A 19,324-nucleotide genomic window follows, 5' to 3' on the forward strand; every position below is an offset into this window, starting at 1 on the left:
ATAACACTTAAGTACAATTCAAGCTCTTTAATGCAATGCTCTAAAAGTATCAATGCAATATCCTAAAATACAACTAAACTCACCCAAGTATAGGCAATTAACTAAGCCTAAAGGAATGAAATATAACTCTTTTCAAGAGTTATCACGGTGGGGGAGAGATTTTCTCACCATTATCAATATAGCTTAGACCCTTGTATCCAATTTCCCTTCTTCAAATAGCTAAGATCTTATTAAGTTTTCCACTTCTAGAACCCATTTTCTTTAGAATGGTTTGAGCTTCTATAAACTCCTTTAAACTACATTCAATTTTGTTTTTGTGTCTATCAATTTGACTTCATAATCAATAATAATGGCATCTTTATCTTTCAAAGCCCTGCAAATGTAAGAAACCAAACTACATAAAGATATTATGTTTCCATCTTTGTTCTTTAGTGTTCATCATTAGTGCCTGAATAGTTGGCACTGCTCAATTTTCTTGCGAATACCATTTTAGAATTTAATTCAATTATTCGCATTTTATATATTTTTTGATAATATATAAAATGAATAATTAGTATGTAAATTTTATAAAAATATATAATACTTTGAATAAAAGAAATAAAAGTATTACAAAAAAAAACTAAATTTTTTTTAAAAGTTGAAGCAATAATTATAAATTATGCAAAATAATTAATGAGTTAGACACAAAATTACAAAATTGTTTAAATGAATGAGTCCATCAATATATTTATTTCTCTTATTATTTATTTATTTATTTTTAAATAAATTTAAAAATATCTCAATATATTTATTTCTCTTATTATTTATTTATTTATTTTTAAATAAATTTAAAAATATCTTAAAATCGAGCAAAAATATTCCTAGTATTTTAATGAAAAAACCTATAAAGGACCTTGTTATTTAGTGCAAAGGCAAAACTATAAATGGATGAAGGTGGAGAGCCTGTTGATTGACGAGGAAAGCAAGTCGTGGAGATATGATTTGCTTTTGGAGCTGTTTTTACACGAGGACTCAGAGGCCATTAAGGCTATATCCCTTTGAGCCTTCAAACTCTATTGGAATGAGAGTTTGGGGATTTTTACTGTCAGGTCAGCATATTTTGTGTCAGTGGCCGAATATTACATTACATAGTCGAGGTTAATGTAAGGTGAATATGTTTTCGGAACTTTGTAAGAGAAGCATAGAGGTGGAGAATAGATGCAATGTGTTTGGAGAATCTCTATCCAGACATTTTTGCCAGCATGAATGCTGGAGGCTTGATTTATGAAGGCTTCCTTGGGATGAACATGAATGAAAATCTCCATCAAAGTGTGTGGCGGATACTATTTATATGCTTCCTTTGGTTCATTACCTGATCATTTTTCTTCTAAATCAAGTTGTTTTAGAATGTTCTTATCAATATATATATCTTGTGTTGTGTTAAAGAGGGTGGCATTGGGTAAAACATTACATTTCAGTATCTCTGCATGACAATATGCCTCAGATTTTGTCCTATCAATACACTGAAATTGACTGCCAACATTTTGAGAGCAAATTTTCCAGGGTTTTTGCGGTATTTGTTACACTCAACATTATGGGCCAACAAAATCAGGATACAAGGCACGTCAGTTAAACTACACATATTCTTGTATTAACAGAAATGGCCGAAAAGGTTACTTTCACTTCTATAGCCACAAAATTTAAGCTTTGGCAGGATAAAAAAAATAACAATAACACAAACAAGATAGAATAAAAAAGAAATATATGAATATACCAACATTTTATTAACCAAAAAAATGACACTGACTATCTAATTTTATATTCAGATAATAACAAATCATCATAACTTTTTTTTAAAAAAAAACATTTAATTTTAATTTCTAATAATATGTTACGAGATCAAATATTAAATCAAAAAGATAATATTAACACAACATGAATATACTCTTCTACCAATAGCAATAAAAACCGTTAATAATGTCGATTTTGTTGTGAAGATATTTCATGGAAAAAAAATTACCTCCTTATTTGTTAAGGCGGAACAGAAGGTTTTGATTTGCATTTGATTGTCCGAGCTTAAAAGGGAAGCTGATGATTTGCTGGAATGCCCTCCAATTAATTAAGACTAACATGAGCACAAAATCAGAAAAGAGCTTTGTATATCTGTCATTCAATTCTATCATCCGTCTATGCATAGATTCGATTAATATCAAATTTATATACAAATTTTAGATGAATGTATAATTTTATATATGAGCTTGATATAATTATATACTTGAAATTTAAATTGTGGTTCATATGTATACTAAAAATTTTGATTTTCATTCAATTGTACACATTTTTAAATAAATGAATGTATACATTGCTTTTATATTGGATTAATATAATTGTTTATGTATGCAACATATCAATGTAAAATGGTACTAATTCGACAATATTGTTAGTAATTTGTTAAAATTGAATCAAATCAAAATTTCATATATAAAATTTAACGAAATCAAAGTTAATGTATAGTTTTGATATTTATCCCTATATGGTTTGCTTGTAGAGTTTTGCATATCCAATATTTCCATGTCCATTAGCAATTAAAAATCAGACATTGAGTATGTAAAGGCTTAATATACCATTTGATACTCAAGTTTGACCTCTCTTTTTTTCTAATGTGGTAGTTGTGTTATCTCTTGGTCCAATTTGATAAAAGTTATATATTTTGGCACCAAAAAAAATAATGTCAACTTTTTAATGTTTAATTCGAGTTATAGGTTGATTTGATAAAAGTTTATTGCTAATATAATGGGTTTGAATTTCTCATGATTTTATTAATAGAATAAATTTAGTATTAATTGTGAATTTGTTTAAGTTTACATTTAATTTGTCAAATATAATCCAACAGATGTGATTTAATTTGAGTTTTAGGGTTGATTTGAAAAATGTTCAAATCAACCATAAAACCCGAATTAAGCACTAATAAATTAACATGATTACCTTTCGATATCAAAATATATAACTTTTATCAAATATAGATATCCATTTATAGTAAAAAAATAACATAAAAAAATGTCAAACTCTTATATCAAATTATGTATTAAGTCTTATGATATTTTTGTAATTATTTACTTTTTGATATACGCTTAAATTAATATAAATCGTAACTTAAAAATAAAAATGGTTTGAAAAACTCATTATCACATGGTGGGACCTAGATTGGATGGTATGGTAGCATTCAAAACCAAGAATGCCTCTCCTCAATTATATATGGACGGATAAAGAAAGGAAGGTTAGGGGTGGCCTGCTTCACTCACCTAATTATTTGTCAAAATCATTTAAAAAAAAAAACAGGGTCGACTTGGATTTGAAAATGAAAATGAAAACGGGAGTCGCCACCAATCTTTTTTAAGGAGGTGTGATCGGACCACCTCGCAATTTGATCGTTTTAATAAATAGTTTGATTTATTAAAACATTATTTTTCGGTCTACAAAAAATCCAGAAGACGGGTTCGGGAGTCGGTTATGCACGAGGAAGGATTAGCACCCTCGATGAGCCCAAAATTGGTACCTAGTTGATTAATTAATGTCTTGATGTCGAAAATTAGAAAATTTGAAGAAATTTAAAATACAATCCTTTATTATTTTTATTTTTTTAAAAAAAACTTATATAAATCAAGTTAGTCGTTAAGACCCTCTCGTTTCAGAAAGAGAAAATGTCACACCCAATGAGTTAGGGCACGATATTTTACCTCTTCCGAAATGAGCTTGTCTAAAAACTTACGCAATAAAATTTAAAAGGGTATTCAATTATTTAAGTCATGTGAAAGAATTGCAACCCAATACGTTAGAGTACAATTTCTCAAAATATTAAACATTGAATATTGCATTTATAAGAAGAATCCTCGTCTCGAGAAAACAACGTGTCATATCCAATGCATTAGGACACGACGTGTTGAATTCTCAATAATGAGCTTTTAGTTATGTTTTATAAAAAAATAGTTTCGATTATTTAAATTCAACGAAGGAAATCGGAACCCAATACGTTAGGGCTCGATTCTCTCGAAGATCCTAAATATCGAGTATTATTTTTATTTCAGAATTTTTCCATTTTTGACGAATCCGAGTAAAAAAAATGAATGTACAATAACAATAATGATGATAATGCAAATAAAATAATACAAACATAGGCTATAAAATAAAATAAATAAAAGGACAAACTAATATGATACACAATAGCGAGCATATAATCTATGAAATTAAAATATTCATTCTAAACCATACGAATACGAATAAGTAAATAAACAACTTTATGGAACTGTAAAAAAAGTATACATATGTATATATTACAAGATTATAATTCATGAAAACATATGTAAGTAAAAGCATATGTATATGCATAGAAACCTACATACATGCATGCATACATAAATTCTAGAAGACACACAAAAGTATATTTTTTTATATTCATGAATTTATATAAAAAAATGTGCATATACATATATTTGTTTATAATACAATAAATTTTAAAATTTAAATGAAAATGTGCAAATGAGCCAACAAGAACAATAATAGGTAATATCAATGGTGATAATATTAAACTTATTAATTTTAAATAAAAATAAATAAATAAATAACAGAATAATAAAAATACTAAATTAAAAATTAAAATGAATTTCGAGGTTAAAACTGTAAATAACTAAAAGAATGGTTTAGGGACCAAAATAAAACGCGCTAAAAGGGTGAAGGACCAATCAGGCAATAATCCCCACCCTAACACGCAGCGTTTCAACGCGGACTAAAATGAAACTATCAGAAAATTACGCGGCCAAAATATAAAAACCACAAAGACCCGATTACACTACAGCTCAAAAGAGGAGGGGCTTTGCGCGCAAATAGCCCCTTTTTTTAAGAAAACACGCAGATCCTCCCCCAGGGTCGGGTCACCACGCGGGTCAGGGCCAAAACGGTGTCGTTTTGGTCCCTGACCTTGAACAGCAAAACGGCGCCGTTTAATTCTTCTTTAAATACAAAAATTTATTTTTTAAAAAATCACTTTTATCCCTTCCAAAAAAAACAGAGATATTTTCTCTCAACCCCCTTTTTTAGACCCATAGCCCCGATCAGGTGCCGCTATACCGGCCGTCATGGCTCCGCCATGTCCCCGCCGTAGGCGGTGGCCAGAGCACCAAAAAACGGGTTTTTCAACCCTGCTTCAAGGGTCATTTGAAGGCCGTACCTTCACGACCTAAAGGCTGTGGGAAGAAACCCCGAACGCCACCCCCACCGTCCGATCTCAATGCCCCGAGGGACTCCGGCGGCGGCTTTTGCCGGGCGACTAGGGTAAGTCTTCTTCCCTTTCCTTTTGTTTCGTTTTATTTTAAAGTTTGTAGAAAATAAACAAAAATAAATAAATAAAATAAAAAAACAAAAACGTAAAACAGAGAAAAAAAGAAGAAGATGCACTGTAGTAAAACCTTTTTTTTGTTGCTTTTGATCTGCTTTTTTATTAACTAGTGTTGTTCCCCCTTTACAAAATCTGGAAAAATGGCTTTATAGCCGAAACAAAATCAATCCAAAAATACAACCAATATTTTTTTTCTTTTTTCTTTGCTGTCATTTTCTGTTTTTTGTTTTTGCCTGTCTGCTTGTGTGCGTTTGCTGCATTGCTGCGCAGGTACAATCGTACGAGGGCTATGCGTATAGAGGCAGGCGCGCATAGGAGGAGCGTACTCGTACGGAGGCTCGGGCTCACACACGAGAGGGGGGCTCATGCTCGATTGCGGCGCGGCAACTGCTGCAAGCTGCTAGGGTTTTCTGGTGTTGGGCCTAATCCAGCTTAGGTTTAGGTCAATGGGTTTGGGTTGTAACTGGGCTTAGGATTATATTTTTGGTTAGGGTAGAGTTTGGTATTAGGAAATTTGAATTGGGCTATTTTGGGCCTGTTATTGTAAAAAATTGAACATTTTATTTATTTTATATATTTTTTTTTAGTATTTGGGCTTGAGCCGGGCAAAATTTGGGTACTATAGTATGGTAGCATTCAAAACAAAGAATGCCTCTCCTCAATTATATATGGACGGATAAAGAAAGGAAGGTTGGGGGTGGCCTGCTTCATTCACCTAATTATTTGACGACATTTCCTCACAACCACACATCGCTTTCATATCTTTTTCACAATTCCCCAAGTGAGGGAATGAAACCAAAAGGAAAAAAATCATCCTCGAAAACGCCTTTTTAGAACACCACACGTTGACACTATACCCGAATGTTAGCTTTCATTCGCAAAGGGAAGTCAATCAATCAAGTTGCTATACACTCATCATCAGTTGTCATCTATTTCTGATTTAAATCTTTAATTCACTTCTACTGCTACTACCTTTATACATACAAGGAATTAATTAATGATTTCACCACACAGACTCAGAGGCATGGCGTTATTGGCTTCTTGGGAAATAATTTGCAGAGGAAGAAGAGTAAGCAAGTGAGGCTTGAGATCGAGAGGAGCCTTGGGGGTGTTGTAGCAATTCAGCTGGGATCACTTCTACTGATAATGATGTGTAGGAAGCAGCAGTTTCGGTATTTTTCGAGGAGTTGCTAGTCGGCTTGTGGGCGTCGCTCCCCGATGTAGGCTCCTGTCGGATTTCTTTTAGGAATGCTGCCACATCTTTCATTATGGGCTGATCATCGGCGCGATTGCTTGTGTAGAGCAATGAGATTCCTAGAGCTTGAAGCATTTATTGTATCTAAGTGTCTGGATGACCTTGGAGTCTAGGATCAAGGATTTCTACGAGGTCCTTCTTATTTTTCAAGTGATCTCGAACCCATTGGATTACATGGTGCCCGTCAGGAAACGATGGGTCTGCCGATTTCTTCCCGGTTATCATCTCCAGCAACACTACTCCATAGCTGTACACGTCGCCCTTTTCCGTGATCTTTAATATGCAACCATACTCTGCAATGCACATATCAATTTGAGAACACCGAGTAATTATTACACCAGACAAACAAAAAAAATGTCTGGTGTTCTACTGATACGGGGTTGCGCGCGGACTAAGATCAAGTTGCCAAGTCACGAGGAAACTCCTACGAGGCTCTAGACGAACAGATCTGAAATCAAAACAAAGGAAAGATTAAAACGAATCAGAACTGAAATTGAAATCCCCAAAAACAATTAGAAAATAGCCAAGAACCAAAGAACGAATGAATAGTTGTTTTTGGAGTTCAAGAAGACGAAATCGAACTCCAAGATTGTTTTCCCACAAGCCGAATCTGCCCAAGAACAAACCGATAAGAAAAACCCCAAATTCCAGCAACTTGATTTCCCCAAAATCAGAATGTATTAATCGACAAGAACCCTAGCATTTAGGGATTTTGATTCGAAACTTTACTGCCCAAAAGTAGGCCGATTAAATGGAAGGATCTTGGAGTTAAACAAAGCTGAATCACAAGCAAGAACAGCAAAAAAAGATTAGATAATGAATCGGCACAAGTAGGAATAAAGAAACAAATCGAAACAACAAGAAATAAAGAAAGGTCCTAAGAACCCTTGAATTCCAGAAAGAATTCACAAATTCTTTCAAACGGCTCTAATCTCCCCTCCAAAGAATATCGATGGCAAGAAGAAGGTTGAAGATGGCTCCCACAATCAAAAGATTGTTAAAACAACTTCTAAATAAAACTCAAGAGAGAAATCTTGGAGAAAACCCCAAAGAAAATTCTGCACTCTAACAAACTGAAATTTAATGTATTGAATGATAATAAGATCTTTACAAAGGGTGGCTGGCCAATGCTTATATAGGCCTCCAACAAATCCTAATCTAATTAGAAAACTTAAAAATTTAAACTTAATTAAAAAAAACAAAGGAAAATTCGGCCATGCATCCTATTGGGCTGTTTTGGGCCGAATTTAACATGTGATATTCCTAAAACTTAAAAAATAACTTAAACAACTAAAATGTTTACAAAGTGGGCCCTTTGACATTTTAGCCTGATTTTCAACTAAATATGTATGGATTTCTTGATTGGGCTGGGAATTTGCTTATTGGGCCTCGCCTTTAAGAATTTGGGCTTGTGATCCATCTCCTACCGAAATTGGGTCGTTGACGCTCATAATGGAGATCCAACACGCTTTGGCTGCAAGATTCGGTTTCTTGGACCAAGATTTTCAAGATTTGAAATCTTGATTTTCTTGATTCTTGAAATCGCTTCGAACAGCAAAATTGGGCCAAGATTCGATTTCTTGATTTTCTTGAAAACAAGAAAGTGAATCTTGATTTTCTTGATTTGAGCCCATCACCTTCTTAAGCTTGGGTTGGACCTTTCTGACTCGTATCATTCCCCCCTTCCTAAAAAAGATTCGTCCTCGAATCTAAAAAATCAAATGAACTCGACTTTCCTCGATCGAACGGGACTAATGGCAATTGAGTCCACTGAAAAGAATAGCCATAAAATAGTAAATAGCAACGCAAACAAGCTTGTAGTCCAATTATAAGCATAATAGAACAGGTATAACGCATGTGAATGGACAGATTCAGATTACCATGCATTAATCGACGGTCTATAGATTCACTCACAAATGCATTATCAAAAACAAGAATCTTTTTATCAACCATCAAAATAGATTTATCATCAATAAATAAAATAGGACAGTCAAGCACGTTTCGATCTAAGTGTTCATCAACACGATCTTTGTCGCTATCCGAGGAGTACAAAAGTGTTTCAAAGGTTTCAAGCATCTTACCTTGATAAGCAAAAGAATAAGGGTCGATTTTACCTTTTTCATTTAAAACAAACCTTCGCTCATCGGGGGCATAGTGTAGTCGAATCTCCGTTGTCGAGTTAACCTTTGTCAAATGGAACTCAAACTTCATGTACAACCACATAAATTGTTTAAGGCACGAATATAAATTGAAAACAAATTTGGAAAATTTCGTTACCTTATTCTCCAAAACAGATTTGGACAAATTCGAGGATTTTACACAAGGTAAATCAAGAGAATAACAAATCACGCTTCTTTTCGTAATGACTTTATCAACCACAATCGAAGAGTAACAATTAATCGGATCAAAATGAGGGGATCTTTTAAGAACTAAGTCACCAAAAGTTTTATTAATAATTTTCAAATCTGCACTGGACTCGATTTCTAAAATTTCCTTACCTCGCTTACCTTCGGGATCATGTAGTGTGATTTTATCTTTGCCTAAGTTGATCGTATGAAAGCGTCTTTCATTTGAGAGGTATTGAAGTTGAAAGTTATCTTTCGATCTTTCGGGAACCTAAAAAGTAGCAACACAAGAAAAATTCATATCTTGGTTAGTAGAAACATTCCTCACTACCCTTTCCACGTCTTTTTCTTTTGTTTCTTTTTCTAATTCATTTTCTCTTCTTTCTTCAATTTCTTTTTCACTCTCAATCTTTTTTTGCTCTTTTTCATTCTCCTTTTCTTTTTCCTCACTTGTTTTAACAGAATTTTTCAGTTTGATTTGGTCCTCATGGACTTGTTCCGGAGTGAGCGGCACTAAGGTGAGTTTCTTTCCTTGATGCTTGAAAGAATACCTATTGGTACGACCATCGTGAGTGACTTTTCGATCCAGTTGCCATGGTTCTCCTAGCAACAAATGGCAGGCTTGAATAGGCATTACGTCGCACACAACTTCGTCTTGATACTTACCGATAGAAAAGGCGATGCGCACTTGTTGAGTGACCCTAAATTGGCCTTCGTTGCTAAGCCCTTGTAGTTGATAAGGTTGTGGATGCTTGGTAGTGGTTAAGCAAAGCTTTTCCACCATCGTCGTGCTGGCTATGTTCGAGCAACTTTCACCATCAATAATAACTCTACAAAGCTTACCTTGTACATGGCAGCGAGTATGAAAGAGATGTTCTCGTTGCTGCTCGCTCTTTGGTTTTGCCAAAGATGATTGTCCACGATCATGAAAATCATCATCCATTCTAGGGACACGTTGAGGGCTGCACCTATGGGGCTGGTTATCCCTATCTTCCTTAATTGGATCTCGATATTGATGTTTTTGATTCACTCGTACCTCATTCAAAGTAGTATTCAATGCTTGAAGTGTAGAATTTATTTGTGTGATTGCAGCAGTATGTCCGTCTAACTGTTGTTGGACTTTCATAAGTGCATCATTATTATCACCTTTAGACATCTTCAAAACCTGTAAAAAATAAACACTCAACACTCAAAAATAAAAGTTAGCAAACCTCACCATTAATCACTCAAAAAGAAAAATCAAATTCTCAATGAGGTCGAATTCAATCTTGTGAGTTCTTTATCAGAGTTTATATCAACCAATTAGAGAGTGTGAACCAAACTACCAAAGAATCCTAATTTGCACTAGGATGCCAAAAACTGACGAGACACCAAGTGATTCGTGTTGCACCGAGGAAGGATTGTGCACACGTTTAAATCCGACTAACACAAGAAACAAGGTGTTAGATATTGTAAAAGGAGAATAAAAAGCAAACAAATGAAAACTACAACTAAGAATCAATAAAAATTGCTGAAAACAGAAAACCCGAAAAACTGCGGAGTAACTTGACAACTTCGTTCGAGGTGTTCTCGATCTCTAAAAATCATAAAATTAAATCTGGAATGTCCTTAAATATTTAATTTTTGATCTAAAAATTTTGGGCACCAAATTCAACCCGCTGAATCTTTTTTTAATTTTTTATTGAATTTTGTCTTTTTTGATTTTTTGACTTTTTTGACTAATTTTTTTGTGGGAATAATTTTTTTATATTCAATCACAGTGCCAAAAATACGTATGTAAAATTTCAGATCAATCGGACAACGTTTACCCACCCAAATGAATTTTTTTTGAACAATTTTTCTGGGTAAAACTGCTGTTTGTGCTTTAAAAAATAGAGATCAGTTTAGAAATCAACCAAGAACACCCAAAACGCCCAAAATCTGATACCAAATGATACGGGGTTGTGCGCGGACCAAGATCGAGTTGCCACGTCACGAGGAAACTCCTACGAGGCTCTAGACGAACAGATCTGAAATCAAAACAAAGGAAAGATTAAAACGAATCAGAGCTGAAATTGAAATCCCCAAAAACAATTAGAAAACAGCGAAGAACCAAAGAACGAATGAATAGTTGCTTTTGGAGTTCAAGAAGACGAAATCAAACTCCAAGATTGTTTTCCCACAAGCCGAATCTGCCCAAGAACAAACCGACAAGAAAAACCCCAAATTCCAGCAACTTGATTTCCCCAAAATCAGAATGTATTAATCGACAAGAACCCTAGGATTTAGGGATTTTGATTCGAAACTTTACTGCCCAAAAGTAGGCCGATTAAATGGAAGGATCTTGGAGTTAAACAAAGCTGAATCACAAGCAAGAACAGCAAAAAAAGATTAGATAATGAATCGGCACAAGTAGGAATAAAGAAACAAACCGAAACAGCAAGAAATAAAGAAAAGTCCTAAGAACCCTTGAATTCCCGAAAGAATTCACAAATTCTTTCAAACGGCTCTAATCTCCCCTCCAAAGAATATCGATGGCAAGAAGAAGGTTGAAGATGGCTCCCACAATCAAAAGATTGTTAAAACAACTTCTAAAGAAAACTCAAGAGAGAAATCTTGGAGAAAACCCCAAAGAAAATTCTGCACTCTAACAAACTGAAATTTAATGTATTGAATGATAATAAGATCTTTACAAAGGGTGGCTGGCCAATGCTTATATAGGCCTCCAACAAATCCTAATCTAATTAGAAAACTTAAAAAATTTAAACTTAATTAAAAAAAAACAAAGGAAAATTCGGCCATGCATCCTATTGGGCTGTTTTGGGCCGAATTTAACATGTGATATTCCTAAAACTTAAAAATTAACTTAAACAACTAAAATGTTTACAAATTGGGCCCTTTGACATTTTGGCCTGATTTTCAACTAAATATGTATAGATTTCTTGATTGGGCTGGGAATTTGCTTATTGGGCCTCGCCTTTAAGAATTTGGGCTTGTGATCCATCTCCTACCGAAATTGGGTCGTTGACGCTCGTAATGGAGATCCAACGCGCTTTGGCTGCAAGATTCGGTTTCTTGGACCAAGATTTCCAAGATTTGAAATCTTGATTTTCTTGATTCTTGAAATCGCTCCGAATAGCAAAATTGGGCCAAGATTCGATTTCTTAATTTTCTTGAAAACAAGAAAGTGAATCTTGATTTTCTTGATTTGAGCCCATCACCTTCTTAAGCTTGGGTTGGGCCTTTCTGACTCGTATCATCTACGAGGAATGAATGATACACACACCAAATGCAATTAATGCATCATGCAAAAGCAATTTAACAGGGCCCGCTAGATATCACACAACAGTGCAATTGTATTTTTGGCCGGTCATCATCATACTCTTTAACGTTTTCAAATGGAAGCTGAATTTAAACACTCTAGGTTGACAAAAAAAACAATGTAGAATATATACATATAAACTGTAGGGTTGGCTTCCCAATCAAAAGAGCGTGCAACAACTGCCATAACACTAACTAAAATAAACAAAAGGCAACAAGTTTGGTTTGAGACCGACTGATTGATGTCCACTACCTATAAGTTCTGCACGTAGCTAGACATGCTAAAACACCTAAATTCCAAGTAATTTAGCACGTAAAAAAGTGAATGCTTGCTTTAAGTCCCATCCATCATTTCATATTTGTCACATCACCATTTACTACCATCTTAATCATGATTATATCATAAAACCCCAAATTTAATTTAATCTAATAGCTACATTAAAAAAAATTTAGAGTACAGGACCCAGGGTGCTTACCTGGTGCCATGTAACCGAAGGAGCCCGCAAACTCGGGGTTGGCGAAGAAGGAGGAACCGTTTTCGTCCTCAAGCAATCTAGCCAGCCCAAAATCGGCCAAGTAGGGTTTGTAACAGTCTCCTAGCAGAATATTATGAGCCTTCACATCTCGGTGTATGATGGCCGGCACGCAATCGTGGTGCAAATAGGCTAACCCTTCCGCCAGGCCTAACGCAATCTTGAATCTTATGTCCCAATCTAACATGTCTCTTCCGCAACCTTCGTGCAACAACGCGCCCAATGTTTCGTTGGGCATGTAATCATAAAACAACAGTTTTGTTTTCCTATTGGCTCCCCAACCTAGTAATCGTAAGATGTTATGGTGTCGGATTCTAGCCAACGTTACAATTTCTGATAAAAACGAGGAGGCTGACGTCTTTTTGGATGAACGGAACATTTTAACGACGATGGTTAGTCCTGAAAAAATGGTGACTCTATAAACAACACCACTTCGGTCGCGGCCGATTATGTTTCCGGCATTCAGGGATCTCGTCACGTCAGCGATTGATAAGTCCAGTTTCTGGTATAGAGTCAGCTCCCATGGCGGGCCCATTTCCAGGTCAGCGTCTCCTTCAATGTCACAATCATGGTGAGGACCACGGCTTCGCTTTTTAGAGCTGATGATGATGTAGACCACCGCCATGAGGAGAGCACATGCGGTGCAGAGCAAAACCACCATCGCCACGCGCTCGCCCTTGCGCTTAGACGAGGAGCCACCTCATTTCCCGTTGTATGCAAAACACTGGTTGCCGGAGAAGCAAATTGAGGGGTTCCCTGCAAGCGCGTTGAGTGGGAGCTTCGAGAAGAAGGGCGTGTCCGGCACTCGCCCACTGAAGTTGTTATGCGACACGTTGAGAAGAACTAGATTTTGTAGCCCGGCAAGATTTTGAAGGTCACCAACCAGTTGATTATGGGATATATCCTGAATAGCAAGCTTATCCAATGACGTGAACTCCTCCGGTATCTCGCCGGTGAGCTGGTTCCAACTCAAATTGAGAGCGATTTCCAGCGCTGGAATCTTTCCTAAAGTTGTCGGAATATTACCCATCAGCTGATTTGAGCTCAAATCTAGTAACTGTAGCTTCGAACAGGACCCCAGTTCAGTCAGGATTGATCCAAAGAATCGGTTCTTCCCAAGAACGAGTTTAGTGAGTGAACTCAGTGAACCAAGGCTCGAACTTAGTGTCCCTTCGATTAAGTTATCGGAGAAATGAACAAACTGAAGTGAAATAAGCTTGCTCAAGCTGAGAGGCAAGGTACCGCCAATAGAGTTGGAATGCAGATCCAGAAAAGTGAGATTCCGACAGCCGGATATTTCTTGGGGTATAAATCCGGTTAATCGGTTGGAACCCAGATCCAAGAAATTCAAGTTCTGCAAGCTCCCAAGCTAGATAGGAATGGATCCGGTTATCTTATTATTGCTGGCGCGAAACCGGATCAAGGAGGAGCAGTTCCCTATGTCCGGCGAAATGTTCCCTATGAGGTTGTTGGAGAGAAGCAATAGTTTGTTGAGTTTCTTAAGCTGGAAGATTCCAGTGGGGATAGGACCCGTTAAGCTATTTTGAGATAAATCAACGGCTTCCAGGTTGTAGCAATTGGAAATGGAGTCGGGAATGTTGCCTTCTAGTTTGTTCTGCCATAGAAATAGAATCGTCAAGTTTGTCAAGTTGCCCAGCTCCCCAGGTATAGCTCCAGTGATCTGATTGTTGTCAAGTTCGATGTGAGTCATCTGACGACAGTTGCCAAGTGTAGAAGGGATCTCTCCCGAGATTTGGTTGACGCTCAGCTGAAGTTCTTGGAGAGATGACAGGTTCCCAACCGATTAAGGAATGCTTCCAGTTAATGAATTCATGGAAGCATTGATGACTGATAGCTTGTTGCAGTTCCCAAGCTCGAGAGGAATGATACCTACCAAGTTGTTCTGCCACAGCAACAGGTTTTTAAGGTTTCTCAAATTGCCAAGGCTGCTGGGTTTTGATCCAGCCAGGGAGTTTTCATACAAGTAAATGTTCTGAAGGCCGGTGCAGTCCCCGATATCTGGGGGGATTTGGCCTGACAGATAAGCGGTGTAGATTGCGATGGTTTGAAGCTTCTTGAGAAGGCCTAAAGTTAGAGGGAAGAAACTCAAGATGCTTGTTTCAGCTACGCCTAACATCACCAAATTGGTGTAGTTGCCTATTGCTGGTGGTAGAGGGCCTTCAAGCTTCTTGTTCCCACCGGCTCTGATCATTTCAAGATTTTTTAATTTGCCTATGGTGCTGGGAATTCCACCACTCAGTTGATTATCGTATAGGATGAGCCATTTCAAACTTGTGAGATTCCCAATTTCGATTGGGATGGAGCCCTTGAGTTGGTTTGAGTTGAGATGGAGTTGTTGAAGCCTATACAAACAGCAGAGCTCACTTGGGATTTCACCACTTAACACATTTTCACTCAAATCCAAGTGGGTCAACTGGGTTAGAGTGCTTATCTCTTTTGGGATTGGACCAGTAAGGTTTGCTCCAGAGAGGACAAGCTTATTCAAAGTTAACAAAGAGGTGAAATTAGCCGGAAGTTGTCCAAATAAATCCACATACCTCAATTCCAGTTCTACAACCTGGTTGTTAAAATTGCAGACGATGCCTAACCAGTTGCATGGGGTGACATCCCCTGCATCCTAATTGCTTAAGGCCTGCGGTGATCCATTGAAACTGGCTTTCCAAGAGAGAAGAGCTTCACCTTGTTGGTTAACAGCGAAAGCAACGTAAGGGGAGCGAATTAGAATGAAGAAGAAAGAGAGGAGAAGGGAGGATAAGAGGGTCCATGGATTCCCAAGCATTACAACAGAGAGGAAGGGTTGAGGGTAGGGAGGGAGAGACAATAGAAGAACCCCCAAATCATGTCTTGTGGTGGGTGGGTGGGCTATTGTAATTTTGTGTATAAACTAATAGAAAAGACCCAGAATCTCCGGATCCAAGAAACAGCTAGGCCATGATGTTTGTGCAGAGTAGAGAGAAAATGGAATTTTAGATGGGTGTGTGATGCATTTGTTTATGGTGGAGATGAGGTCAAGTGGGGAGGGGGGAAACGGGGGATATCTGTTTTTTCCTTTTTGGTTTCAAATTGAATGGTTGAGTGGGTGGCTTTTTGTATGCAATTCTTTAGTGTTCAAAAACTCCCTACTTTCCATCTTTTTTGTTGGCCTTGCAATTATAATATCACTCTTCTACATACCATAACTAAGGGATACCAAACAAATCTTAAAAAGTAATCGTAATCACACCTACAATACTGGGATACATCATTTAATGCCAAATCCATACTTGCCCCCTCCCCTTTATCTCGTTTATTTAAAAAAGAGTATATTAGTACAGAAATTAATTTATCTAATTTTTTAATAGAGATTCAAAATGTAATTTAACTCTTAATTACTTCTATCATTTTTCAAGATTTTAATTCATCTTCATCAACTAAAACTAACCCTTAACTTTAGGAGAAATTTTAGGTGAATATATTTATTTTATTTATTTGAAAAATGATTTCATGAATCAATTGAATTGGATTTGAGATTTTAGTTTACATAATTGAATCTTAAAATAAAAAAAAAAGGTGAAAAGTGAAAAAATTATAATAATAATAATAAAGTGAAAAGTGAAAAAACTGGAAGAAGAGAAGAAATTAGGAAGGGGAACATGTGCTTTACCTGAAGCAATTCAGATGATGTTCTTACTCATTTTCTTAGACACACACATGTTAGGTAAATGAATGAAAAGTGTCTGCCTTTCTTTCCAGTGTTTTCATAATTTTTTCTTTCTTCCAAATTTTAACTTTAAAACAGTGCAAGTAAATTAAATTTTATTAATGGTTTGATCTTACAATATTTTCATAATTTATATCAAATGTAGCTTAAACTAACTTTTCAATTAAAAAACATTGGATAACTAAAATGTTATTTATGCCAAACATATTCAATTAATCTAATATTAAAAAAGTTTTATAGATTACCATAAACATAAATTTTAATATTGAAATAAAAAATTAAATAATATTATAAAATAAATAAATAGAGAGTAAAGAATAAAGAAAATAAGAAAGTAAAAGAGAGCTTAGCTTCTCTAAAGTTTCTATTTATAGACATAATAAGTATAAATAAAAAAGAGATATACTTCTAATGACTATTAGAATTTAAAGTATATAAAAACTTAAATAAATAAAGAGTAAAGAACAAAGAAAATGAGAAAGTAAAAGATAGCGTAGCTTCTCCAAAGTTTTTATTTATAGACATAATAAGTATAAATGAAGAAGAGATATATTTCTAATGACTATTAGAATTTAAAGTACATAAAAACTTATATTGATATTGATGAACATTCACTTAATAAAATATTCATAATAAATAAAAAATAATCAAAGATTGTAATATTCATAATACAAATTTCTATATAGGTTATGATTTTATTCTACCATGTTTACTTAACTCTATTGTTTAAAGTAGAGTAAAAATAAATATAATATTATAAAAAATTTATTAACAATAAAATAAATTAAGTTAATAATATATAAAATAAATGATAAACTGTAAAAATAGTCACTTTTGTTTGCCTTAGATTACATTTTAGTCACTTATGTTTGAAATGTTACATTTTAGTCACTTACGTTATCGTTTTGTTACGAAGTGGTCACTCTACCGTTAAGCTTCGTTACCTCCCTAACAGCAGTCCTACGTGACAGCCCAAATGAGTTTTAAATGCTAACTTGGATGTCCTACGTGACAATCCAAATTAATTTTATTTAATTAAAAATCTATTTTCATCCCAACAACTAGACATCCAAGCTAGTATTTAAAACCCATTTGGACTTCCACGTAGAACTGCCGTTAAGGAGATAACAGTGTTTAACGGTAAAGTGATCACCTCGTAATAAAATAATAACGTAAATGACTAAAACGTAACATTTCAAACATAAGTAACTAAAATATAATCTGAGGCAAATAAAAGTGACTATTTTTATAGTTTACCCTAGAATAAATAACCTATAAAAATTATTAATAATATTATTTAAATCATAATAAATTAATATTAATATTTAAATGATAATTTTTATATTTTTTAAATATTAAATATTTGTAAAATTAAGTAACACTAATATAACCAATTCTATAAAAAAAAGAAAAAAAAAAGAGGTTTTAGCAGCAAAGTACATTTTGTGTTACTCAAATTTGAAGTGAAGAGAAATAAAGTGTTTATTTTTTCAGTTTAATAATATCTTAAAATACGGTTTCAAAATTGAAAGACTGTTATGGTCTACGACAGATAACAAAAGTTGTTTACGTTAAGATTATTAATTAACTAATATCCAAAGGAAGACGGTAAATGTTTTCTAAAGCTGAAAAATGAAGACTTTGCTGAAAAGAACAAAGCTGCAATAAGGCACTGTTTGGATCTTTATTCGAGTTTATTCATATTCATATTCATATGCAATGAAGCGTTCACAATGACTCTACAGATGGATCTAAGTCCAATTTCACACTCTAAAAAATAAAATTACGAAATATGACCTACTGCAAATATTCTAGTACTTGTTTCTTGATGAGATCTATGACATGGACCGACCCTGTACCATTAATCTTTATATTTATTATGCTAATTTAAAAACATAAAAAAAAATACATCAAGATCCATGGAGTGGAGAGGAGACGAAGCAAACCTGCAAACAATAATGATAACTTATTTTTCTTTCTTTTAGAAAAAGTAGGAAAATAAATAAATAAATAAATAAAAAGGGAGGCATTATCACGTGAGTGATGAGGTGTCAATCAGAATAATTATATTATTATTTAGGGGTTATATATTCTTGCTTTTTTTCTGGATTTTATTGTGCATGAGTATGATAAATTGAATAAGACTAGTATGTGTTGAGGACATGCCTATGTATCAAATTTTACAATTGTATATCATATCTTAAATACAAAAAGTAAATTTAAGTAGAAAAAAACATATTCTAATGAGCGATATTTTAAAAACAATTATAAATACCAAATTCTCTTATTAATAAAATAATAAACACTGCCGCACTCAAACCGGATTTTAAATTTTTCATTTATACTAAATGAATTAAGAAATGGATAATATGATGGGTCCACAAATAGAATAGGGGGGCTCCTGATATAGGAGTGGGTTTGCCATTAGTTTACTCAAAATAAAATCATGGCATTGCAAGTGTGTGTAATTAAGAATCTAGGCACGAGAGGAACTGGCTGGCACTGCAGTGTGGCACATGCCTCACAATCACACGAAACAGACACATTTGTTTTGTTTATTGCTTTTCATGTTACGACTACTTAAAAAGGGGCCATTAAGTAGGACACCTTTCGTTTGCACTGAATTTGCCCCAATTTATTTTTAATATATTTAAAGTTTGAATTTTATTTTTAATTTTTATATAAAAATTAATAAAATCCCCGTTTTAATATAAGGAAAAAATATCTTCATTTCCTTTTTAAAATTTTCATTTTCTTCATACATCACGTCAAATCCTCTAAAACATAGAAAGAAAGAAG

At 34.6% G+C, this 19,324-nt stretch overlaps 1 pseudogene; it reads right to left on the reverse strand.

Annotated features, from left to right (window-relative positions):
* Positions 1-6,314: 6,314 nt before the first annotated feature.
* On the reverse strand, positions 6,315-16,086 carry LOC107910723 (leucine-rich repeat receptor-like serine/threonine-protein kinase RGI4; annotated as a pseudogene).
* Positions 16,087-19,324: the final 3,238 nt, after the last annotated feature.

Source organism: Gossypium hirsutum, chromosome D02 (assembly GCF_007990345.1).
Source record: "Gossypium hirsutum isolate 1008001.06 chromosome D02, Gossypium_hirsutum_v2.1, whole genome shotgun sequence".
Classification (NCBI taxonomy): domain Eukaryota; kingdom Viridiplantae; phylum Streptophyta; class Magnoliopsida; order Malvales; family Malvaceae; genus Gossypium; species Gossypium hirsutum.